At 41.8% G+C, this 25618-nt stretch overlaps 1 protein-coding gene across 40 annotated transcripts in view; it reads left to right on the top strand.

Moving 5' to 3' along the window:
- LOC147347652 (uncharacterized) overlaps positions 1–25618 on the top strand; it is a 521220-nt gene that overhangs the window by 221318 nt on the left and 274284 nt on the right. For 11 of the 40 annotated variants that reach the window (XR_015152360.1, XR_015152361.1, XR_015152358.1 and 8 more), the window contains one exon: positions 18877–19382. The exons of the other annotated variants lie outside the window; for them this stretch is intronic. The gene's annotated coding sequence lies outside the window, so the exon portion shown is untranslated. Of the gene's footprint in view, positions 1–18876; positions 19383–25618 lie in introns of those variants that run through there. 40 annotated transcript variants of the gene reach the window in all.

Here is a 25618-nt window from a genome sequence, read left to right as displayed (position 1 = left end):
AAGGCTCAAGATGTCTAGTTGTCTTTTTACCATTTTAACAGCCATTGATAATTATTACCCAGATGGGTTTTTTCATTAGGATTTCCAAACTGGCAATGTACTAATTCCTCAGTTATTAGCTGTGATAGTTTGATAGACTATAGACTGTAGTTTAACGTTCTGTTGGCAAATGTTTTAGGTCTTCTGATTATAATCTCTGCTGTGTCTTTAGATGCTATTTATCATTCCCGACAGAGTTTACTTATACTTCCTTTTTAAATCATATTTTTAAATACCTTAACCCTATCCATTAAACAGCTTCCCTCATCTTGTTTCTGTTTTGTAGATTTTTTACTTTACCCAATTTAACTTAAAAGGCTATTAATTTCTTAATCAAAATTACTGATATTTTGCAGATTTTTTATTGTTCCTTATGTTCCCATGCTTTTTTTAATCCATTGGCTTCACTTTATTTCTCTGAAGTGCTTTAATATTTGCTTTTGTTGATTTTTGTTTTACCATCATTTTTCTTAGGTCTTTTCTTGGCCTTTTCCTGAAGGAGAATTTTTAAAAAATTTATTTGATACAGTAAACACACACATACTGTATGTGTGTGTTATGAAACATAATATTAAATGAATACACAGTAATTCACCACAGACTTTCCTAATGCAGTCCAGTTTACCTCTCTGTAATCCTTTACTTCCTCCCCAAAGAAAACCACTGGTCTGAATTTAGTCTTTTTTTTTTTTTTTTTGCCCTAATACGCACATACTCTGCGGAAAAAACACACTCTTTGGGTTTTCAAAAATAGGTTTAAATATGTTTTAAAAATAGGTTTAATAGATTTAGAGTTGCCTATATTAGAATGTCATAAAACTGGTGCACGTTGCAGTCTTCTATGCTGTATTCATTCAAAATCATGTCTCTGTGATTTATCAGTAATACCTGTAGCAGCACGTTTTCTGCTATAGAAATGAATATTATATTCTGCATATACTACAGTATATTTGTTCTCCCATTGGTGAGCTTTTGTATTTTTTGCTAGCAGTAGATGTGCTGTTAAGAACACTCTTGTGCTTATCAACTGATGCACATATTCCAGAGTTTCTCCAGGGCATAAACCTTGGAGTGAAACTGCTTGCTTATGGAGTATGCTCAGTGGCCTGTGAGGCATCAGATTCGTCCACTATTGACTTAGATAGCTCTGGATTCCAGCGTCCTGTGGTTTACCATTTTGCTAGTTGGTGTTTTTTGGTCTGATTCTAGTCCAGGAAGGTATTTATGATTTTGTCTCTTGGGACTTCTCTGTTAATATTTGCAATGGATTTGGAACCATGGGATGTGTCACTTGTGAACTTCTGGCACCATCGTGATAAGCGGTCACCAATATTTACATCTTCAAATGTTTAGTGGACAGAATGGAGACCCTTTGGAATTTTAAGGTTTGACTCCCTTATATGATGATGCAGCTCGAATTTTAACATCTGTGTTTATCTGTAAGAAATGAGGAAGAGCAGCTTTACTATTCTGAGTTTAATATGTATCATTGTTTTTCAACTGAGGGTGACTTTTGTCCACACGACGTTTGCCCATGTCTAAAGCTGGTGATGGTGGTTTAGCCGCTACGTCATGTCTGACTGTTGCGACCCCATGGACTGTGGCCTGCCAGGCTCCCTGTCCATGGGATTCTCTAGGCAAGAACACTGAAGTGGGTTGCCATTTCCTTCTCCAGGGGTCTTCTCGGGCTCAGAAACTTGAATGTACACGAAAGCGATTGGTCTTCGTGTTTTGGAAGTACCAACACTAAAATCTGATGGATTCACGGCACTTTTGATTTTTCCTTTCATGTCATAGGCTTTAGAATGCTCAGGTAATAAAACTTAGCAGATTATTTGCATAAATTCTATGAAGTGTTCAATTAGTATGAAATGAAAGATTAACTATCAAGAAGTAACATGTGCTGATCTGCTCAGCTATATGAAAAAAAAGCCAGATATGCAAGAATTTTCTATTTTTGTAAATGTTGGTGGGCGTTCTTCCTGTCCTAAGATGCTCAAGATGACTGCTCTTCCCAACCATCTCAGCCTCTGGTCAGGAATGACAGGGAGGCATGCCCATACATATCAGAAATGGCTGATGTGCGTGGGGGTGGAATTTGGTCCTTGGATTTCACTGAATTTGGGAGGAAAAAAAAAATCATGCCTCCCACTCCTTGATGGGCCCCAGCTCAGCCATGGGGCCACCAATAAATGTGAATGAGCAGGAAGTTCCCAAGTCTGACTTGCTTCCTTTCTGTTGTAGGTCTCTCCCAGTCTAACTGCTGAAACCTGAGAGTGGGCTCTAACAAAGAAGGCTGGAGGGCGAGGGAGAAAAGGCAGATAGCAGCAGAATGTAATCAGCATTTTATTACCATCCTCAGGAAGCAGGAATAGAGGGGGGGGGGGAAGAGATTGGAGCAAGGAAAGTTAATTATGTGAGCTTATTTGACAGGAAATTACTAAATACAAACAGACAGAAGAAACACATTTTAAAGCAGGGTAGGAAATCTCAAGTTACTTCTCTTGTGTGTATTCAAAACCCCCAAAGCAAATTCTGAAAATAGTAGTTTAAACAAAAGCTATCTTATCTGATAAAAGTATTTCAAACACAAAGGGAAATTTATATATTGGGCAGGCAGTCTTAAACTGATTTTGTTGATAACGTTGCATATTTAATTGTGGGAAAACCCCTGCTCAGATGTCTGAATTTTATCTTGTAAATGTTTTGAATTTATTTTAAATCTGGCATTTCACTTCTGTCAAGGTGTGTCTGTGTATGTGTGCCATCCTGGAAAATTGTGTGTGTGTGTGAAACGAAAAATACCTCTGCCTGTTTCTTTTTAGGGTATCAGCATTCTTTATTTTTGGGGGTGCATGTGGTATTATCAGTATTTCCAGAAGCACGTTAGATCAGTAAAGCACAAAGAACCGAGAAAGCGTTATCTAAAATATTTATTCCCAGAGGTCATATATTTTTAGATGTTTTAATTATTCTGCCTTTGATATAATATCATTTGGTGCTTTGCAACAGTTGGGAAGGTTGGCAGAATTGTAAGTCAGCCAAGTGTTTTTGATAGTGTTTTTCTGTAAAAGACTCAGAGATTAGGGAGAGGGACCTTTTACCCTTAATGACTTCTGGTTCTCTAACGGCCTCCTGCTGAGTGATCATTGCTGTGGACTTAGTAAGGAGTGCCAGAGGTGGGGGCTGAATACTCCACTCCTTTCTGTGAAGGCTGCCATTCTCCCCTCTTTGTGAAGAGCCATGCCATAGAAACAGTCTGGGTGAATGTAGAAGTGCACCGTCTGTGGATAAAGTTACACATTCCGAGTTCAAAGAAAAAGCAATATTTTGAAAACTTAAATGGAGCTCGACGTCTGCATTCCTTTTAAAAGGCCAACACCTGTGGAAGGAATGTTTCCACTTGACCTTCAGCGGTGGAGCAGGGGAAGGCACTTAGATGTGATGGTGGTCAAGAAGGAGGGCTTCTCACACAGCCGAGTCTCTCAGGACAGCACCTGTCCTGTCTGTTGTCAGGGCGGGACAACGTGGCAAACAGTCAGGGATAGTCAGTGCCTTCTCGGCCTTGCTTTGAAGAGCTGGCTTTGTATCCCACTGTCTCATGGTGATGGATGAGTGGGTGCAGATAATGTGAAATAAGCCACAACCTCTCGAAGCAGTCAGGCTTCCATGTGGCAAGTCCTGGGAAACCCTGGGCAGACAGTGTTTTAGAACACTTAGGCGGAGTCCTCTGTGAGTAGTCCTCGAAGATCTAGACATCACTGATGTTGCAGACAGAGGCTCATCAGGCATAAATAATTCCTTAGGATGGAGTTGGCCGCCTGGAGTGGTGCTTCGACTCCTTTAGGCTACTTAGACTTGCTCAGCAGTTGACTGTGGTGTCTGAAGGGCCAAGCGCACGATTCGACATCAGGAAGAAAGTTACACATAGAACATTCTTTAGGAGCAAGGGATTTATTAGTGTACACCACTTGAGATGCGGAAGTGTGGAGGTCTGGGTCCTTTGTCGTTTATCACCAATCCCTCGTGTGTTTTCATGCCAGGAACTGTTGTTGAGGCAGGGAATACGGCGTTGAGCTGTAGTTCACGTGGTCTGTGCTTATTAGAGCACGTGGCTCACTGGCGTGTGTTCATGCCCTCTCTACAACAGTTTGGTGATCTTGGGCATGTGACAGTTTCTCTCTACCTCAGTTTCTTTGTATAAATTAGGCGGTTTTCCCAGATGACTTGTAAGTTCTGGTGCAGTGCTGATGTTTTCTGGATATGTACTTTTGTCATGAAGTATTTTTATCCTTGAGGCCTAGCTTGGTGCTTCAGCAAGTTAGTGAAAAAGGTGGTATAGGCCAGACCAGCTTCAATGGGTATATTCGAAGTAGGATCATGGGTTTGATTTCCACGGAGACTAGGTACCTTTTCCGAGTTCATACCACTTCTGTGCCTTCTAGCTGTTTGATGGGCTTGTTTCTGGGTCCACGTGGTTTCCTAAAATGCAACGTTATTTTTAAAGAGGAAACATAGATTTATGTGGATGTTGGAGGCATTCAACAGTCCTCAAACATGGTCTTCAAATACAAGATTATTGTCACATGCACTTTGCTGAGATGCAAACTCAGCACAGTTGGGTTGTAGTTAGTTGGAATTCAGTTCTAGGCGACAGAACCGTGCTTGGGACTGGGCTATGGAAGTGTGGATCTTCTAGGGTTTAATATTACTGGTAATGTTGATGAGCTCAACTGTTAATTACATCAGCTGGTTTTATAAATAAAGTTTTATTGGCACAAAGAGATGTCCACATTCACATATTGTTTATAGCTGTTTTGGGGCTGCTACTGCTGCTGCTGCTGCTAAGTTGCTTCAGTCATGTCCAACTGTGCATCCGCAGAGACGGCAGCCTACCAGGCTCCTCTGTCCCTGGGATTCTCCAGGCAAGAACACTGGAGTGGGTTGCCATTTCCTTCTCCAATGCATGAAAGTGAAAAGTGAAAGTGAAGTCGCTCAGTCGTGTCCGACTCCCAGCGACCGCATGGACTGCAGCCCACCAGGCTCCTCCATCCATGGGACTTTCCAGGCAAGAGTACTGGAGTGGGGTGCCATTGCCTTCTCCAGTTTTGGGGCTATAAGATCACAACTGAGTAGTTGAGACAAAGCTGAAACCAAAAATATTTACTGTCTGGCCCTGAATAGAAAGTTTGCTGTCACCTGGATTATGGGATATGCTTGTAGAATTCAGTCTCAGTCACTAGTCTTTAAGGTTGTGTAGGGCCGTAATGTGGACTTGCCAAGTTGCAGTAGCGATAGAGAACCTGCCTGCCCAGTGCAAGAGATACAAGACACATGTGTTCGGTACTTGCATTGGGAAGATCCCCTGGAGGAGGAAATGCCAACCTGCTCCAGTCTTCTTGCCTGGAGAATCCCATGGACAGAGGAGCCTGGTGGACTACAGTCCATGGGGTTGCAAAGAGTCAGATATGACTGGGCCCGCATGCATGCAACATGAGAGAAGCTAAGAAGAGAATGCTAAGTTTACCCAAGACACCGACAAGAATGTTCTGTTCATAAGGAAATAAAATATTCAAAGCCAAAAAAAGGTGATAAATGCCCCATTAGGGCATGTAGTGTAGACTATACGCACATGGTAAAGAGGTAACCCTGTTTGGAAACAGGGCAGAGGGCACACAGAGTTCACTGAGCAGGAGGAGGCTTTATTCTGACCTATCCCTGGGGATATTCTTGTCCGTAGAAGGGAAGCGTGTGGGAAGTGTGTATACAGGCCTCTGAGGATGGGCCTGGAGCAGAAGTTCACATGAAGGGTGCTGGGGAATCCCCGCCAACCAGAGGAACCGCACCCGCTTCAGTTTTCCCCCTGGCCTGGTCCTGTCTGCGAGAGGAGACAGACACGTCCAAGGACCCCGGTTGTGTAAGACAAACAGCTCCCATCCTAAGAGTGTGGATTAAGCCATGCCCTATTGTGAAACCAACCCCGATACACAACATTGTCTGTGAACCCGAGCGATCACCCGGTCTGAGATGCCTCCCTGACTCCCTTAGAACCCAGCCTGGCTCTCCTTTCCCTGGCATTTCAGAGGCTCCTTCTTCCCAGGAGATATTATAATTAAGTGAGATAAATAAAGGCAGGAAATCTGTAATAAAGTGCTAACTTCCATGGATGCCAGATTAAGGAGGGGGAAAAAAAAAGCCAGCCCACAAAGTAACACAGTCTGGTGGGAAGAGATCAGAGGGCAGCGTGTGACCGGGCTGGCCAAGGGCTGCTTTCCCAGGCGGTGCACATCCTGCCCCTCAGAGCGGGACCAGTCGGGGAGGAAGTGGTGAGCAGAGGCCGAGGGGAGTGCAGTTCTCAGGGTTCGTGTCTGCTCCAGGGCTCAGGAGCCTCTGCCTCTCTGTGCCTGGGAACGATAAAGCACACATCTGCTTGTGTTCAGACCGGGCTCCAGGAGGCGCGGTTTCCAGTTACCACTCCTCCCGCGGCTCACCTCCCCGGTGATCCTGGAAAGATGTCAGGTACAGATAGACCTAGGAGGGGGGAGCCCTATCTCCCTAGCCCGTATCAAGTAGCCAGAGAACCTGGGGATTGGCTTGCAGCAGGAATACCCTCATCTTGATTGCATTGTTTCTCCTCTCCCTAAAAGGGTGGGATTGGATTCGGAGGTGGGAGGCGGATCTGCAGTGGGGTTGCTGACACCATGTAAGGAAAACCTCAGAGGCTGCGATTCCCATTTGGAGGGCTCAGCAGAAAGGCCAGCAAAACAAGCCTGCCTCTGTTCCCGAATCCTTACCACAGCTTCGACTGCCCAATCACACAAAGGCTGGCAGGCAAACAGCTGCCGAGGGGTGGCTGGGGCATTTCTGATGGAGGGAAGCTGAGGGTTAGTTGAGCCAGACTCTGGAATTGGTACCTGGAAGTGCAGGTGGGCTAGGTGACTGCAGCCCTCACTGGGGGGATGGGGGGGGGGTGAGTGTGCAGAGACCCCCCACCCATGCCAGGCTGGAAGCACTCTGAATGCCCACAGAGGAGCAGGGAGTTTATGTTTCCTCTCTGGTCTTTCCGAGTTTTTGTGGATATACTTAGCGATGACAGTGCTAGTTAGGGAATTTCCCTCGGATGGGCCAGGACTTGTTTCCAAAATAACACCTTTCAAAGCATGCAGAGACTTTTAGAAATTAGATAATTGTGTGATATTTATAAAGTGAATTACGTTGTGCTCACACAGTCTGGGCAGCTGTTTCTGACGCTTCAGTAAATAACACCTTATGATTCATTAAGGTTGGGGTAGGAGAGATCTTTTTAAAAGTTGCTATTTATATCTGAGTCTTTGCAAAAATTTTAGATCAACTCACAAAGTAAAATAGTCTCAAGGTAAAATGTTTCTGAGTGTGCCTAGCATGGTTCTCTCGTCCTAGTTCATTCTTGAGACACTTGCTGAGCATTTAAAATACACCCATCCGTGTATGCAGACACACAGATAATGCTTTATTGCTCTTGTCCTCCATGAATTCTTAGTCTAGAGGAGGCAGATGTGTAAACAGATAATTGCAATATAGTGAGCTAAGTGCTAACAGAAGGATAAAAGAAATGCTATAATGGTATGTGGGGTATATCCATTTACAGTGCAAATGGAGAGGAGGGAATAGCTTCCCAGAGGAAGTGATATTTGAGCTGCATGGGATGGAAAAGAAGGAATTTTGAAAGCAGAGAAGGGTGTTGCCTCCTTTTGGTGTCTCCTATTCACCAACTTCTTCTTAACCCCAGGGCCTTTGCACAATCCTTTCCCTCTGTTGGGAAAGCTACTCCCATTGTCTTCCCTGGTTCAGTCCTCTCAGGCCAGTCTGACTTCTCCAGGTCATATCTTTTCTATGAGAAGAGCTGGCTCATTCAAGTACCTTTTCTTTAGGGCCGTCATCGCAGCTGTGCTTTGATATTATTTGCATGATTATTTGAATGATATCTTTTCCCCACTAGGCAGAGACTCTTTTCAGCTCTGTTTCTTGACTAAATATTTGCTGAATGAATTAGATGGACATTCCAGGTGTGAGAGAACAATGTATGTTCAGCCAATGACAAGTAGCAGGGCATGTTGGATCTTGGGGTGAGTGAATTGGGGGAAGCAGAAAATTGAGCAATTTAAGGAACTTGGAAGATCTTAGCTTCTGTTTATGTCCTAGCTCAGTACACATTTCTAAATATCAAGACATTTCGAAGATCTGCCTCTCTGTTCCGATAATATCCTTATCAGATGGTTTAAGTCGAAGATGATGTGTTAAAATATTTAAAAAATGAAATTTCGCTTGTGGTTTTGGGGCTTCACTAGATATCATTTTAAGATTGTGACGAAAGTATAACTTATGTCTAGAAAAATGTACAGTACATTACGGTCCACCTGGCACCATGCGGAAAATACACATGACTCTCACACGAGTTAAGGAATAGGTCTGTGTCCAGGAGCCTGAACTGTGCACGCTGGTTTGTGTGCTGTGTCAGAGGTAGGAAGGATGACATAGAAGATCCTCTGTGAGACTCCAAGGAAGTGCAGCCTTCCTGGAGAAAGAAGGCTTTTCCTGATGCTCCTCCCACGCTCATGACCTTGAGCAAGGGGAGTGTGAGGATCATAAACCCCATCCACCCCCTCGCGCATCCTCAAGCTGGAGCACAGAGTGGAGGGTGAGACACAGAGGCAGCTCAGGTGTTTTCAAGGAAACCTTGACTCCTGGCTGGAGCCCTGCCCGGAATCCCTGCTTCCTTAGGACTCTCACCTTTGCAAGGCTGAGGCCGAGCGTAGGTCCCATCACCCCAGCATTCTGCAGGACGGTGCTGTCGGGACCAGCTTCAAGCGCACAGGCAACCCCAGGGCCACTGATGGCGCAGCGGTGCTGTGGGGATCAGAGTGCCTGTCCTGTCACTTACTAGACACCTGCTGCTGCTGCTGCTAAGTCGCCTCAGTCATGTCCGACTCTGTGCGACCCCATAGAGGGCAGCCCACTAGGCTCCTCTGTCCCTGGGATTCTCCAGGCAAGAGTACTGGAGTGGGGTGCCATTGCCTTCTCTGTAGACACCTGCATGTCACTTTTTAGCTCATTTCTGTATATTTCTTTATTTCTGAATTGTATTTACTTTAAAAAAACTTATTAAAGTATAGTTGCTTTTGCAATGTTGTGTTCATTTCTACTCTACAGCAAAGTGAATACGTATATTCACTATTCAGCTATACGTATATCCCCTTTTTTTTTTATTTCCTTCCCATTTAGGTCACCACAGAGCACTGAGTAGAGTTCCCGTGCTATACAGTAGATTCTCAGGAGTTATCTGTTTTATCCGTAGTGGTATATACATGTCAGTCCCAGTCTCCCAGTTCATCCCACCCCCCTTTCCCTTCCTTTGTGTCCATATGTTTGTTCTCTTTCTGTGTGTCTATTTGTGCTTTTGTAGATAAGATCATCTGTACCAATTTTTTCTGATTCTGCATGCATGCATTAATATATGGTATTTGTTTTTCTATTTCTGACTGAGTTCACTCCATGGGGATGATAATGTAACATACTGCTTGGAGTTGTGAGATTAGATGTGTTCTTATATGTAAAATGCTTATAATACGACGTAACAAGGCCCTCGATCTAAAAAAGCTCTGTAGTTGAAACAACCTTCTTGATTTTGCCTTATAAAATATGGATTTTCTTAATGGGCTACCGAAGGCATTTGAGGGCTTTAGAGAGAGAAGGTAGTAGGAAAATCAATATTGTAATTTTGGTAAAAGAAAAATGTATGAAAGGAACAACTGCCTTTGTAAGTGATACTAAAAACAGGTTATGACTTTCTGGATCAGGTCTTGTATATAAAAATGATGGACTCATGGATCTGGGTGAATGCATCCTTTGAGGAGACAGGAAGGGCGCATGTTGAAAAGGAATGCCAGTTTGATCTTCACAGTTATAAGCCAAAATTGGTCGTGTAGTTGAGGAGAGGGATGCTATAAGGAAACTGTGGATCATTCTTAATACCTTCCCCATTCTCATACGTAATAGAGGACATACCCATAATTCCTAGAAGAAATATCAGGGAAAGGAGATGAGTATTAATGACTCAGATACTTAAACTGAACACAGATGAGGGCCTAGAGAACAGTGAAATACAAAATTAACCTAGAGAGATAAACACGGTTGCCAAGATTACACTTAAATACAGAAATCCTCCTTGGATAGGGTACTGAAAAGACAGCAGATGGAAAGGAAGGGTAAGTATATATATGTATGTATGTCTATACTTATGTATGTATCTATCTTTCTTTCATATCAATACTGTGTTCAGACTGTTGTTTCTAGTCTGAAAACAATCATTAGAACTCAATACTGTTAGCGCATTTTACAGATAAGGAAACTGAGGCCAAGAAAGTTGAGTAGCTTGGCAATATGTCTAACAGCATATAGACATTGACTGGTAGAACTATGGATGAGACACAAAGCTGAATTTAAACCTGAGGCTCCTCCTACTCTACTACATTGTCTGTCTTATTAGGAGATATGCACGTGTATTAAAACAAAACAAAAAGCTTTCTACCTGAAGGTAGAAACACTAAAACCAGCGTTTGGGGAAGATGAAAAGGAAAGAAGTGGTATTACTCTGGTTTTATACCAGAGTGCCAAGTCAGATGGAGGAGTTTTGTATGATGTTTTTTTTTTAAAAGCTTGAGTTACAGAATTAATATAGTAAAATGAGACGAGGGAGGTGAGACTTCGAATGTCCAGACCTTTGCAATGAATTTTGTTTTCACTATGAGCACCATGTGTTGAAATCTAGATTTGTCTTTCAAACAGTTTTATTCCTTGAAGGTTAAGTAAATACACAAGGAAACTAACACCAAGTTTCACTTTGCAAATAACCTTCAGAATTGTTTGAAAGTGGCAGAAACCTGGGCAAAAGTATTAATAGCATTATTTCAAAGCTCAGAATGAAGGGGAAGATAAGTTGGTACAGTTTCATCTGTGCTTCAGATGCTGAATGGGTAAGGGTTTCTATTGCATGTCAATTGTCATCAGATGTTTTTTTATGAAGACTTTAAGATGGATCAGTTTCCATAGGCGTTTGGATAGGAAGATGACTTCATGTGTACTGGATCCACCCTAGTCTTTAAGGTTGAGATTTGACCTACGTAATATATTTGCAATGTATCAAGCTTTTTAGTGGCTAAAATATTGTTCATATTACAAGTCAGCACTTTCCCACCCAGTGCTTATACAGTTCATTAAAAAAAAATCTGAAATGAAGGAGTTTTTGTTAAGCTCTGTGATGAGAGTTGGGGCTCATTGCTTCCTTTTGTTAAGATTTAATTCAGTGGCTATTTATGTGAAGGCTCTGGTGTGCAGAATTGTGCTAAATGATGTGTAGAGATCAACCATGCAAGAGTTTCAGACAGATTGTGGTGTAGTGATGGGTTTAAGGAAAAAAACACAACAAAAACGAATGGCCATCATGGGTGTTTTAAGAGTTTTTCCTGTTAAAAGAGGGAGAGAATATATTCAGTTGTGTACAGTCAGGTCATCTCTACACTTGGGATGACCGTGGGTACAATCTATCTTTATGCCCAATAAACTCACACAGCACCTAGTGCAAAATTGACAAAAATAGGTGTATAGTAGGTGACAAATGTTTGCTAGGGGAACTTAAAAGTAGATTGAAGGAAGGACAAATTTTAATGGTTTGGAAGAGATTGGATGGGAATGCAGGGTATTCTGAGGGCAAGTGTATTCTAGCTTCAGGTCATAAAATGCTTTTCAATAAAAGTGAGTCGGTTAGTTTTTTTGGTATATGGGGGATTGTCTTTGAAATTTGAATATTAAACACATTTACAATTCTGTATTTTCAGTATTTATTTTCCTGTCTTGCCATTCAAGTCATTAAGACAAATATTTAACAGATCTTCAACCTGGTATTTTCAGATCTACTTAAAAATACTCATTGGGAAGAGAATTGTACGATAAGCTTTCATCTGCGATTGCTTTCCTTCTGTCTTAAGAGTTCCCTTTAGTATTTCTTCAGGTCTGCTGGTGTTAAGATTCCTCAGATTTTATATAAAGGACTTTATACTGCCTCTGTTTTCATTATGTACAGAATTCTTGGAAATCACTTTCAGTGCATTTAAAATAGCATTTCTGACATCATGTCTTCTGGCTACCATGATTCTGTTGAATCTTGGTGCACAGTCTTGGCACACAGTCTTATTTTTGCCATTTGAAAATACCGTCTCCCTGTTAAACCTTCCCCATCCTCCCACCCAACAGATTTAATAATGTTCACTTTTTTTTCTTAGTGATTGTAAGAGTTTGTTTTTGTCTTCAGTTTTCATTTGCTTTTCTATAATGGTCTCGGTTGAACTTGCTTATGTTTACCTAACGCAAGATTTGTAGCACTTCTTGAATCTGTGCTTTTTTTTTTTAATCGATTTTAGAAAAATCTCTTATCGTTATCTCTTCAGTTAATGCTTTTACCCCATTTCCTTCTGTCCTCTGGTATTCTAATTACATGTATGTTAACCTAGGTTTCCTGTGTTGCTTTCCCTTTTTCTTTTGATGCTTTTATCTGGATATTTCTTCCTAATGTAGCATCCAGTTCGTCTTCTCTCTCCAGGTGTACATGGTAGGCTGTTTAATAAATTTATATATATTGAACAAAAAATAGATATTGAATATTTTCATACCAGTGGTTGTATTTTAAATTATAAGATGTCCTTTTGATTCATTTTACACTGAAATTCTTTAGTTGTGCAATTCATTAAACTTGACTAATCACAGTTATTCTAAAGTCATCTGGTAACTACAGTGTCTGAATTTCCTGTGTGTCGGTTTCTATTGTTTCTTATTTTTCTCTTGATTTTTGGTTAGGTCTTATTTTTGCAAGCCTGATTATTTCAGATGACTGCTGGGCACTGTGTCTTAAAAGTATAGAGATAGCATTTAGCTTTGGATGATATTTTCCTCTGACGTGTTTACTTTTCTTCTGGGAGGCAGGCAGGGGAAGGATAGAGCACTTGAATACATGCAAGGATTAAACTGTTCCAAAGGTGGCCTTTAGTCTTCATGAGGCTGCTCCATTTCTGGCTTATTCTTTCTCTGGTTTACTTCTAGGAATCCTAGCCAAAGTTCTGGGTTGTTACCAGGGCCCCTTTCTCTTAGCAAACCATGAACTCCAATTTTTACCTGCTCAACTCTGATGTGAGATTTGCTTATAACTTGCTAGGTCTTCCACTGTCTGCAGCAGAATCAGCAGACGTGTTTGTTGAACAGGAAGCATCAGATCTCTTCTTACCAGGGTCATTTGTTGTTGCTTTAGTCCCTAAGTCGTGTCCAACTCCTGCCAGGCTCCTCTGTCCATGGGATTCTCCAGGCAAGAATACTGGACTGGGTTGCCATTTCCTTCTCCAGGGGAATCTTCCCGACACAGGGATTGAGCCTCTGTAATCTTGCTGTCTTCATGATCCTCAAAATCCTTCAGACAGAAGCTGTGGTAACAGTTTTTCCCTGTAGTTATTTTGTTTTCTGTTGGGAAGGTTGGTCTGACCTAATCTACTCCACTGTATTGAAGAGGAAGTCTAAATACTTTGAGGTGGTCTAATCTGAGATTTTTGTTATTGTTGTTGCCTCGATACTGTTTCAATAACTTCAAATGCCAATTTACCATTAAGTTATTAAAATTTGTTTCCCCTGGCCTTAATAAAATAGCACAATAGCCTGTGTCTGCATTTAAAGATAACTTCTAAATTTTTCTTATGTTACCTCATTTAACTGTCACAACAGCTATACGATGTCACACATTACAATGAAGTTCTCTGTGAATAAATTGAGTCTTTATTCATTAGTGTCCTGTTTGTGAAATGAATATTCTGGAAATTGGAGATGGAGAGAAGAGGGGAGTACTTGAGAGGAATTGAGAAAATCAGAATTTTAAAGGAGTTGGTGACCAACTGATTGTGGAATGAGGAGGGAGTAGTTATTTTGCTTGGATAAACGGAGACCAATGATAGTTCCTCCTTTAAAAAAAAAAATGCGGGAGCAGTATCATGAGGATTAAGGTTTGTCAGGATCAATAATGAATAAAGAAAATTAGGACCGAATTGTACTCCCAGAAGGGAGATTACTGTAGCAGAGTGAAATTGTTGTTGGACATTTTAAGGATGAGGACCGGAAAAGGACAGGAGGCAGGGCTGTCTTGGAGGGAGAATCTGGAAGCCAAAGTAGCCCTCTTGGCTCCCTCCTTTCTCCTCTCTCCCCACCCTTCCTGTGCGAGGCGCAGAGCGCCAGGCACTGTGCTGTGTTGGTGTGTGCACTCTCATTTCACCTTTAATTCTGCAAGACGGTTACTACCACGGTCCCATCTCAGGGCCTTCTCCAGGTATCAGACACTGAATCCACCGCCTCAGTTGGAGTCAGGTGGTGGAACGTGAAGTTGAGGGGTCAGTGCCAGAGAGAAAGAAGGCTCTAGAATTTGAACCTGGAAATGACGGGCGCTTGCGCCTTCCAGAGGCGGGTGTAGGCAGTGGAGTGCCTGACTGATGGGAGGCTGGTGAGGAGGGCGAGAGTCCAGGGCAGGTAAGAACAGGGAACTGTGTCAGTGGTGCTCGCTGCATAACCAAGTCCTCTGCTAGAGCCGAAGCAGCTGGAGGAGAAAGATGGGACTCCTGTGAGATCTCTGAGCTAGAAAAGTCATGACCTGCGGACTGTGAGGATCTGAAAGGTGGAGGACAGGGATGTCAGAAAGATGTTCGAGACACATGTTCCCCTTGCTGCTGTCTCTTGCTCTGTCCTTTATCCTGCTCTCTGACTCTCCTAGCCCACCAGGTGAGTCCTCTTCAAGACTCATTCAGTGTCTGCTCTCAGCCACGCCTTTCCTGCCCCTCCTCGAAAGGGAGGAAACCGCTCCCTTCTGCAGGGGATCTTCCTGACCCAGGGATCAAACCCGAGTCTCCTTGATTGCTGGTTGATTGTTAGCTGTCTGAGTCACCAGGGAAGCCACACCTTGAGACAATAGTAACCAAGAAAGAGAAAATCAAAAGACACGCCGTATTGTACCATTAGTGACAATTTCTTCTGTTTACTATGTTAACTTCCGTTTCTTTTGACAATTGTGCTTACCCCTTCTTGTCCAGATTTCTGCTGGATAAGATCCTGATAAACTCTACAATGCCCAGGTATGGGTCCCGAGAAGAATGGAGAGAAAGAGAGGAAACACTTGGCAGAGGGACTCAGTTGCTTCATGAGGTTGAATACACTAGAGTCCTGGGGAGTGATGGCCAATTTTGGAAAGCAGACGAAAAAGGGGTTGCATAGAGCTTAATTTAAGGAAGAAGCTTATACTTGGGAAACGAAGATGTAACAAAATTCATTAATTAATGCCTAGATGGAGAATTTTTACATTAGGGGAAAAAAGGTCCATAAAAACAACTTAGCATCTCATCTTAAATCCAGCATTACGTGCCTGAAAGTTCCAGCCCTTGGTCATTAGCTCTCGGGTGACCTTCCCAGCAGACTGGACCTGTGGCAGGGAAATCACACAGCCATCACTGCAGGGTTTTATGCATCTCTTGAAGGAGATTCTCAGCTCTGTGTTGGGTTACTTGACTGTCTCTAATAATGTGGGAAGGTCAGCGTGCGCTTAGTAATTTTTAAGCTTCTGGACCAGGCTCGAATTGATTTTTATCTGTCACTTGTCCAGTGATAAGCACACTGTCGGGGCTTCCCTGGTGGCTCAGGGATAAAGAACCTGGCTGCAATGCAGTTGACGCTGACGCAGGAGATGCGGATTCTATCCCTGGGTTAGGAAGATCCCCTGGAGAAAGAAATGGTACCCCACTCCAGTATTCCTGCCTGGAGAACCCCGAGGACAGAGGAGCCTGGCAGGCTACGGTCTGTAGGGTCGCAGAGTCAGACACGACTGGACACCACACATGCAGGCATGCTGTTGAAGAAAAAGAAATACTCAAAATAATTTGTATTAGTTCATGACCCAGTCGTATGCTAAAGCTGTGTAAAGTTCGGTTGCTTTTCCCAGTCCCTGGGATGAGTGACTCTCAGGTATCATTCGAACAAGGTGGTAGCTGGACACTGGTTCTCCCCTGGGTTGGTGAGCCTACGGGAACCGACCCTTGGCTTCCAACTAGCTTTAAAGTATAATGGTGTTCTAAGACTAGTGGGTGTCGACTTTTTGGTTTAAATTCCCCCTTTTCCCTTAGGTAGGACTCTGAATTTTATATTTCATGGATGAATAGGTAACTTTAGTGAGTGATTTGAGACTGCAGTACATAAAAATGTGTCAATAGTTCAGGATGACTGATGGCTCCTCTTGTAACCAAAGCCACCTGCTATTTTTTATAGTCCTGCTGCATAAGCCATCTTGAACAGATAATCAATTCTGTTGCACAGTCACTTCTGTTCACCAAGGAGGCCCACTTTCCCTCCCCAAACAGGACTATTAAAAAAAAAAAAAAAAGCCTGTATAATCCAAATAATCAAAACTTCTGAAATACTTGAGCAGTTGTAAAGCCAGCCTTCTGCGTCTCTCCTCTTTGTCTTCCTCCTCTCTTCCCTTATGAACTGAAGAACAGCAGAACCATTTACGCAGCAGTAACACATGAGGGAAAACTGCAATGATGGGTTCATATACATACATGAAAATACACACACGTGCAAGTTTTAGTCAGGGTCTTGTTTCTTGCACAACTTTCCCCTAGCATTTTAAGCTTGAAAGGATTAAGAGAAAATTTGCTCTACTCAAGTATCAGGTGTATTGTAGCAACAGCCTGTGGACAGGAGAAATTAATTTTTCTTCAATGACTTCCTTCGTTTCATTGGATTAAAAATTATAGAGTTTGAATATGAAATGTGAATGTCATGAGGTGTTCCCTGAAAATGCCCTGGTGAGTTCAAGTTTTTGGTTAAAGCTGATTTAAACTGTTCATCCATTTTCCCCTTACCCGTTAAAGTGCTATTATCCTGCAGAATTAGTGATGCTGGATTTCTTGTTCATTTCTTTAACATGGTACAACAGGGTCATATTTGCCCTTTGAAAATTCAGCAGTATTCAAATACAACTTAAGTCACTTGATTCTTTCCACAAATATTTATTGGGCTTTAAATGGGCGACAGGCACTGGTTTTAGGGCTGGGGATGCTGTGTTGAACAAGACTATTAAGGCCCCTGCCCTAGAAGCTGACTTTAGAAGAATGTAGGCTATCAGGGTTTGATGAATACAAATTTAAAATTCTCTTTGTCGTATTTGGGCCACTAACAAATAATGATTTTAAACTCTAAACCTCAAACTTTCACAAAGAGGAGAAACATCAGTAATAAAGGATTCTCGCTTTTTAGTTATAAAATGTTATTTTCATATCTGGATTTCAACTTGAGACATGGTTGTTAGTACTTAAACTTGGATAGCTTTGTAGTAGTGAACAAGCCGAATTCACTGGGCTGTATCCTTTCCAGTTTCTAGCATACAGCTTAGACACCATTTAGAACTCTGAAATTTAGAATTTTTCTGACCAATTCCAGGTAGAAAGTCAACTGGGACACTTTCTAAAAATGTTAACTGGCCCCTGAAGGGATCCCTCAAGGACCTTGCCAACTGCTGTCACATTCTGACCTCAAGTCATTTTAGGTGCCATGATAGCTTAAAGCAGCAGCTCAAAGTGTGGCCCACAGACCCCTGAGGTCCTTGGGAGGCTTCCTGGTGGCTCAGAGGTAAAGAATCTGCCTGCATTGCAGGAGATGCAGGAGACAAGGGTTCAGTTGTTGGGTCAGGAAAAGCCCCTGGAGGAGGGCATGGCACCCCACTCCAGTATTGTTGCCTAGAGGACCCCATGGACAGAGGAGCCTGGCAGGCTACAGTCCATGGGATCACAAAGAGTCAGATGCGACTGAAGTGACTTAGCACAAGGTCCTTTAGACCTTTTCAGTGGATCTACAAGGTCAAATCTATTTTCGTGTTAAGACTAGGATGTTATATCCCCTTTTCATCTTCTTTCTCACATTTATCATGAAGTTTTCCACTGTACATTTGGAGCCTCTCTATAACACAGTGAATCAGTATTTTTTAAATAATCTATGATTGGTGTCTTAAAATTGGGCATAGGTTAAAAATCAAGTGGTAATTCCATCAAAGGATCTTAACATCGAAAGTATTAAAAGTTCACTGATAAGGGTTCAGATTCCTATGGGAAGTACCAGTTGTTGAGTTTTGGTGTAGTATAAGGGAAAGAATAATCCAAGATTATTAGAAAAGGCTATTGTTATTTCTCCACATTCCTGCTATATTTACATATTCTAACCAGAAGGTCAGTCTCAACAGATTGAATGCAGCACATAGGAGACTTCAGCTCTCTTCTGTTAATGCAGGGCTGAAAAATTTCACAACACTGTAAAACAACGGCACTACATTTTGAAGGGAAAATCTAATTATTGCTTTTAAAAGTCTCTCACGTATGTAAATATGTTTTTAGGTTATTTTTAATGAATTAATAAATATTAAAGACTTGTTCTAATTTGCAACATGGTAAGTGTTTTTCTCTGTAATTTTTAATAAAAGAGTCTGGATATTAACTGACTTAAGAACTGGTCTAAAGGAATGTATAAGTAAATTCACCTCCAGGAAGTTCAAGTGTGGGGTTACATTCCTTGAGATCCAAGATCTGTTTCTACTTCTCAGTTTGAAGTGGTTTCAGGAAGTTTAGGTAGTCTCCTTCACAGTTAGGGGCCCCCCATCCTGGGTGGAGTGACAAAGGATGAAGACAAATAGCCTGAATGGTAATTTAGTCAATAGAGTCCATCTTTAATCTCCAGGCTCCTGTGTCCAAAGTCATGAAATCCTCCAGGACCATGGAAGAGTTTCAAACTATTGCTGCGGAAGACGAAGCGTTGTACAAGGGCTGCATGACATGTATTCTTGGAGATACAGCTTGCAACTCCGCATGCGTAAAAGGGAATCACAGCTGCTTATCTGAAACGTCTTCATCATCCATTTGGAAATGAAGGATTCCGCCTGCTGTACTTCCATCACCACAGGAAGCCACACCCAGCTGACTTCTCAGTCCAGACTTGTTCTCAAGGTCACCTATGTAATTTTTTTTTTCCCCCTGAAGCCTCAGTGTTCTTCGTCTTCTCGGAGATAATAGCCCTAAGCCCTTCAGTCATCATTTCCTTGTCCTCAATTTTCTTCCTGGCTTCCTGCAATTTTAATCCCAAGCCCCTGCAATTCCTTGCCTTGGAGGTTTAAGTGGCCCCATTTACAACCAATTTTCAGCTAATATTTGATGCATTCTTTTCAAATAAACCAAACTGTCCTCCTCTGCAGGCTTGGTGCTTTTGGACCTAATAAAATCAGAGGGTTGATAGTGGGCTTTTAAACTGATGTGGTTTCTCTTCTGTGATTTTTACACAAAAATAGATCTTTCAAAGTAGGAAATAGACCTGTTCCTGATGGGTTAATTTCAGAATCTCGTGCTGTCATTAATCAAGGGAAAGAAATCGCTCTTTCATCTGCCCTTTGCTCCAGTTCTTACAAAGGAGAGGGAATGAGAGTGGGGTAGATGAGTAAAGAAATCATAGACTCTTTTTCTGGGGGCTCTTTCCTTCTAACCTTCTCTGGGTGCCTTATCTCTGGCCCCTTCTGTAAGCTGATCCAGCTCATGTCGGCCTGACACATGAACCATGCAAAGCTGCTTTCTAAAGAGATTTTAATTCCTGCTTGACAGGCTAGGCTGAAGCCCATGAGCGACAATAGATGGTGTTTTTTTTTTTTAAACAAGACTGAAAACCATGGCGCACCTGGTATTTCATTGAACATCAGACATATTATTTTTTTCTCAGAAAAGGAAAAAAAAAAACAACAGTTAAAAATAGCTAAACTTTAAGTAATAAAATACAGCTCAGTTTGCCAGGAGTCCTGTATTAAGAGAGCCACCATTTTTGGCCTGCCTGAAGACTGTTTTTGTCCCTAATCTGTTTTAAATCTTCTGAGGGTTTTATCGTTTTTTCCGCCTTTCCATAAAATTAACTCAATATATTTTTTTTAATCCTAGTCTGAAATTTCATCCTTCATGAGCCCCCTGCGTGGCTGAGTTTCAAAGTATCACGTCATGTAAGATAAATGACATCTTTGGACCCAAGATATCTGGGTTCACTGATCATGTTTAATGTCTTGGGTGGGGGTGGAGTTAGAAACTGGGATCTTCCTTCAGGATTGTATGAGGCCAGATCCAGAATAAATGAAAACGATTTAGGAGTTGCCTACACATCCTCTTGCAAACGCAAATTGAGCGGGCCCCCTCCCTTTTTTTTTATGACCGTAGCAAATTTCAGCTAGCTTTTGTTCCTGGCCGGTGGTGTGCATTATGCGCATAAATAAGGTCTGCACATAATAAGGATAACTCTGATCACAGAGATAGTGGTGGCGGTGCTTTGACGAGGGTGGTGACTGTCATTTATTAACTGGGCACCAGGCTTCGTGTTCGCTCTCCTTGATTTTTTTTCTATTTAATTTGCATACCAGCTCCAGGCACTGGATGTTGTCACTTCCGTTTTACCATTGGGGAACAGGGAGACTAGGCTGGCACAAGTTGGGATGACCTGCTTGGTGCAGTCCTTGGTGTGAGCTTGGTGCCAGAGCTGATACCACATGGCACAAAGTTGGTTTAATCAGCCTTTTGCACAGAAACTCCTTATTTACATCAAGGGAAAAAGAGCCATTTAGAACTGTAGGGCACAGCTCAATTTACATAATACTTTCCTGAGCATTATCTTAATCCTTCCAGCGTGCTTAGGAGAGAGGTGGTCTTACCATCTCCATTGTGTTTCTTCTTTGTTGTTCTTTGCTGGCTGATACTAATTTTGACGTCTTGGAGGAATTGCAGACTGCTAAAGTTAAAGGACGCTTGTTGGTTATGTGAGCTACGTTTATAGTTCAGCATTTGAGTAACTGTTTTATTAATGTTCCCATGGAAGAGACTGTTCTTTTCTAGTTATTTAAAGGAGGCCTGCTGCATTCGTGGATATAAATTTTGCTCATGAGGGCTTGCAGCACTATGTGTTTTTCAGTGGGTATGTTTTAAAATTGTATGAGAACATTTTCAAAGGTAGCACGGCACACAGATTGGGACAGTCAGGGACCTAAGGGTCGGCTGGTACTTTGCTATTAATTAGCTTTGTGACTCCAGGCCAGGCCTGTGACCTTTCTGGGTCCCACTCTCCCCATTTCATTACAAGTGGATTGGCTGTTCACTGAGGATTTACTAGAATTTCTTTGATCTCTTTGGAAAAAGTTGACAGCAGATTCTCGAAACCTTCACTACTCAATAGCTAATTATTTTTATTGTAAGCGTATGAACAATTATGTGTCTTACGCGCATTGAAAGACAGATGACAAGCCATTGGAAAACAGCTTTAAACTTTGTTATCCCTTGTCACTAGGGAATGGGGTACAGGGTTGAGATATTTCATTTTAGGGCCTAGGTTGTGTTTTTATTATAAGGAGAGGACCAAATCTCGAAGACTTGGTATTGCCAGCCTTGCTTGCTTGCAGGCCTCCTTCCTTCCTTCCTCATTTAACTTAGTTAAAAAGCCATTAGGCAGGCCTGAGCAAGGAGGCCCAGCAAGGCCAATAAGCAAATATATTGAAGGTAATGGGAACCAGACTTCTTACTGTCAGAGAAGGAAGCTACAAATTGAAAAAAGGGAAAAGCTAGAAGGAGCTCTGTGCTATGGATTATGAGTGAAGGCATGAATTTCAATATGTAGAAGTGTTATGTGTATGACATTTAATTTTAAATATAGAAACAAAAGTTAATATTAAAGTATGTGTACATATATATACACATATATGTATATATATATGTACATGTATGTGCATAAGTATACAACATACCCATTTTCCTAACTCAGCTCACTAAGAGGGCCAGGATGCAGTGATAGCCCTGTGAAGATGAACACATTTATTGTTCAGATCCTAGTTTCTAAATATCAGTCTTTGCTCAAAGAAACCACAGGACTTTGGAAAAAAAAATCTTGTTCTAGGGCTAGGACAGGGAAGACCCAAAATGAGTTTTGAATATCTTCTCGTGCCAGGAAAGACAGATGTTCTCAGAGAATATTGGAAAGGTGGCAGAAGAACACAGCAGCCTGCTTGAAGGCATTCCCACTAATCAAACCTGAGACAATTTGGACATGAAAATAGTATTACAGATTACATCTGACTAAACAAACCAAGAACGTATGGGGCCATGTTGATGTCAGTAAATGCATGAATAAATGAGAAGAGAGAGTTCTCCTTAAAAATAGAATGTTATCTGTTGAATAAAAAGCTGAGATTAGAAACATGGTGATTTGGCATCTTTCTAATAAGGATATAGCTAAGAAACATCAATGAACGCTAAAACCAGTGAGTGAAGTTGAATGAGGATCAAGATAGTTGTATTACCTCAAACTGTCCACAAATCCTTATTCACTGTGACGGACAGCCCAGTAATTCCGCTAGAGAAACTTGGAAGATTTGATCTGAATCATGTGATCAAAGTTGCCGTCACCACTGATGGACAAACTGACATTATGTGTTACTTGATGAGATGTGGTGAGAACACAGCATCTTTCCCCAAAAATGTAACCTTTGAATCTTCTCATGAGAGAACCTTGCTAATCTCATTTGAGGGGCATTGTACAAAAATAATTAGCTTGCAATCTTCAATGTAAGGGAAATGAACTTTAACGAAGAGCTGGATACCGCTCCAAATTAAAGACTGGAGAGAAAGACTTAAGTACACAGTGAGGTCCTGGGGTAGATTCTGTGTGTAGGAAGAACATTACTGGGGCAGTTGGGCTCACTTGTATGAAGAAACTTTTACGAGGGAAGGGTGTATTGGGACTTCTTGAACCATTTGCACCACTTGTCTGCAGGTTCATGTTGTTTTGGAAATGGAAATTACTAGTATATGAATGCTTAGTTCTTAGTTTTTACTTTATTGTATGATGTTTACAAAATAGTTTCTGAATTCTGTTCTTTTTTTATTTTACGTGTATACACATCTTGCAGGGTGTAATTAAATCGGGCTTTCATGTCTGTATTTTTATGAATGTTGTATAGCAAAGAATATAGTTTCACAAACTCAGGAGATGCTGGGCCCATGATGTGGTCTGTGCGCCGAATGGTATGGCTTGACTGAGGACAAAACGAGAAGTGTAGAGGGTCCCAGGCTCAAAACCGTGGCTATCGTAATGGTGGTGAGACATTTCACGTTAATGGGGTCGTGGGTAGGTGTTCTGGAGTCAGAGTGCCTTCCCCACCGACCAGATGTGTGACATTAAGCCGGCGACCTAACCTGTCTGTGTTCCATCTCAGCAGTCAAGTAGGTAATGATAGTACCTATGTAATGGAGTTACTGTGCGAACCATGTGACTAATAACCAGTCAGATGGTTAGAAGGATCCTTGGTGTAGGATAAATGCTATGTGTTTTGTTATTACTACTGCTACCATTGCAACTATCACAATATCTATAATTTATGTACAGACTGGAGAGGCTGGTTAAAGGAATTTCCATTTGGCAGTTGGACATTTAATCCCTTCTACACTGATGAAACAACAAGTGCCGTCGGTTTTTGCGTGGTTAACACTGCGCGCTGATTTTTTTTTTTTTTTTTTTAGTGATGCTTCTCTTCTCCCCAAAGCCACGCCTTAAACTTTCTTTACTGTTTTGTAAGAGGGAAGGCACACATTTTAAAGTGTTCAGGAAGGACAGTGGAAATGAAGACAGGATCAAAACCAAACATAAAGAAAGCCAGACCGAAGATCAGAGAATCAAGATGCAAAGAAAAATGTTGACTTTGGCAAAAATATTGTGACTGCGGGTCTTATTTCAAGTTCACATATTGAAGCTCAGCAAGTTTGCATATTTGCAAATGCAAATGAATTTGTGCACCAGAGAAGCTAGCAAACTTGGGATCTTCCTGGAAGGAGGGTGCTTTTGAGGGACTCGGGGGCCTGGGGAGCCGGTCACCTGCACCTGACTGTCGAGGACTCGCTGTCCCCGAAGTCCTGCTGGTCAGGCTCACGATGCAGCCCACGCGGTTCTTACAGAGCATTAAGCCTTACATGCTTTTATTTATTTATAGTCTGCTCCTTTCCTAAAAGGGTTTGAAGGAAGAAATCGAACTGCCTGTTACCTGAATAAGCGCTAAATGATCGTGGATAGACCAGCATTAACAAACTGTAAAATGAAAGAAGAGACCAACTGACTGAGAGGAGAGAGATTTTGACCAGTGCCTGGAGGGATGGGTAATGAATGACTACTCGGAAGAAGGAAATACAGTCACAATGAATGGAGCTAGGACTCGATAAGCACATTTGGGGGCAACGGGTAGGGTGAACTCAGGCATAGGAGAGCCTGCGAAACATCTCAACACATGGTTTACATGCTTTTGTAAGCAGGTCCCCTCCCTTTGGTTTGGTCTCTCCTCTATATCTTTCTGACTATAGTATTTTGAATGTTGGGTCCCATTTGTCTCTTTTGAGAAACACTAGCAACTGAATGGGAATGAACTACCTGGAATTTCTCATACTACCCAGGCTTTAGAAGTCTTCCATGGAGTAAAGGGAATGGATGTCCAGGCAGTCTAGGTGGTGATTAGAAACTTAGAACCTAGAGCTGGAATCCATGCATTCCAATCTTGGCTCTGCTTTTTACTAGCTGCTCATCTTCACAATCTGTAAACAGTGTTGGGATAAGAAACAAATGAAGTCTTATGTGAAAAGAACCTGCAATAGAGGAAGTGTTAAAAAAATATTTCACTAGTATGTATTTGTTTAGTGTGTAGAAATTGGAAACATTTTGTGTCTTAAGTAGTTTGCTTTATGATGGAAGCTGATTTTATTTTTTTGTAAAGCAAGTGTGGGAAACGTAGTAACTGGTTTGTTTTCTGGTCACCACTCTTTCCTTTTTTTTTTTTTTGGATAGAGGTTGTTCATATCTTACTCCATTCACTTCAAACTTCCTACCTTACCAACTTGCTGAAAGTGAAGTTGCTCAGTCGTGTCCAACTCTTTGTGACCCCTTGGATCGTAGCCTACCAGGTGGCCAGAATATTGGAGTTTCAGCTTCAACATCAGTCCTTCCAGTGAATACCCAGGACTGATCTCCTTTAGGATGGACTGGTTGGATCTCCTTGCAGTCCAAGGGACTCTCAAGAGTCTTCTCCAACACCACAGTTCAAAAGCATCAATTCTTCGGCACTCAGCTTTCTTTACAGTCCAACTCGCACATCCATACATGACTACTGGAAAAACCATAGCTTCGACTAGACAGACCTTTGTTGGCAAAGTAATGTCTCTGCTTTTTAATATGCTATCTAGATTGGTCATAACTTTCCTTCTAAGGATCAAGTGTCTTTAAAATTTAATTTCATCTTTTAATGGCTTCAGTCACCATCTGCAGTGATTTTGGAGCCCCAAAACATAAAAGTCAGCCATTGTCTCCCCATCTATTTGCCATGAAGTGATGGGACCGGATGCCATGATCTTAGTTTTCTGAATGTTGAGCT

Source organism: Bos grunniens, chromosome 23 (assembly GCF_055505025.1).
Source record: "Bos grunniens cultivar Pamir isolate PY7600 chromosome 23, Bosgru_T2T1.0, whole genome shotgun sequence".
Lineage (NCBI taxonomy): Eukaryota > Metazoa > Chordata > Mammalia > Artiodactyla > Bovidae > Bos > Bos grunniens.
Note: the sequence above shows the minus strand (reverse complement) of the source record. Positions and strands in the feature narration are given on the sequence as shown.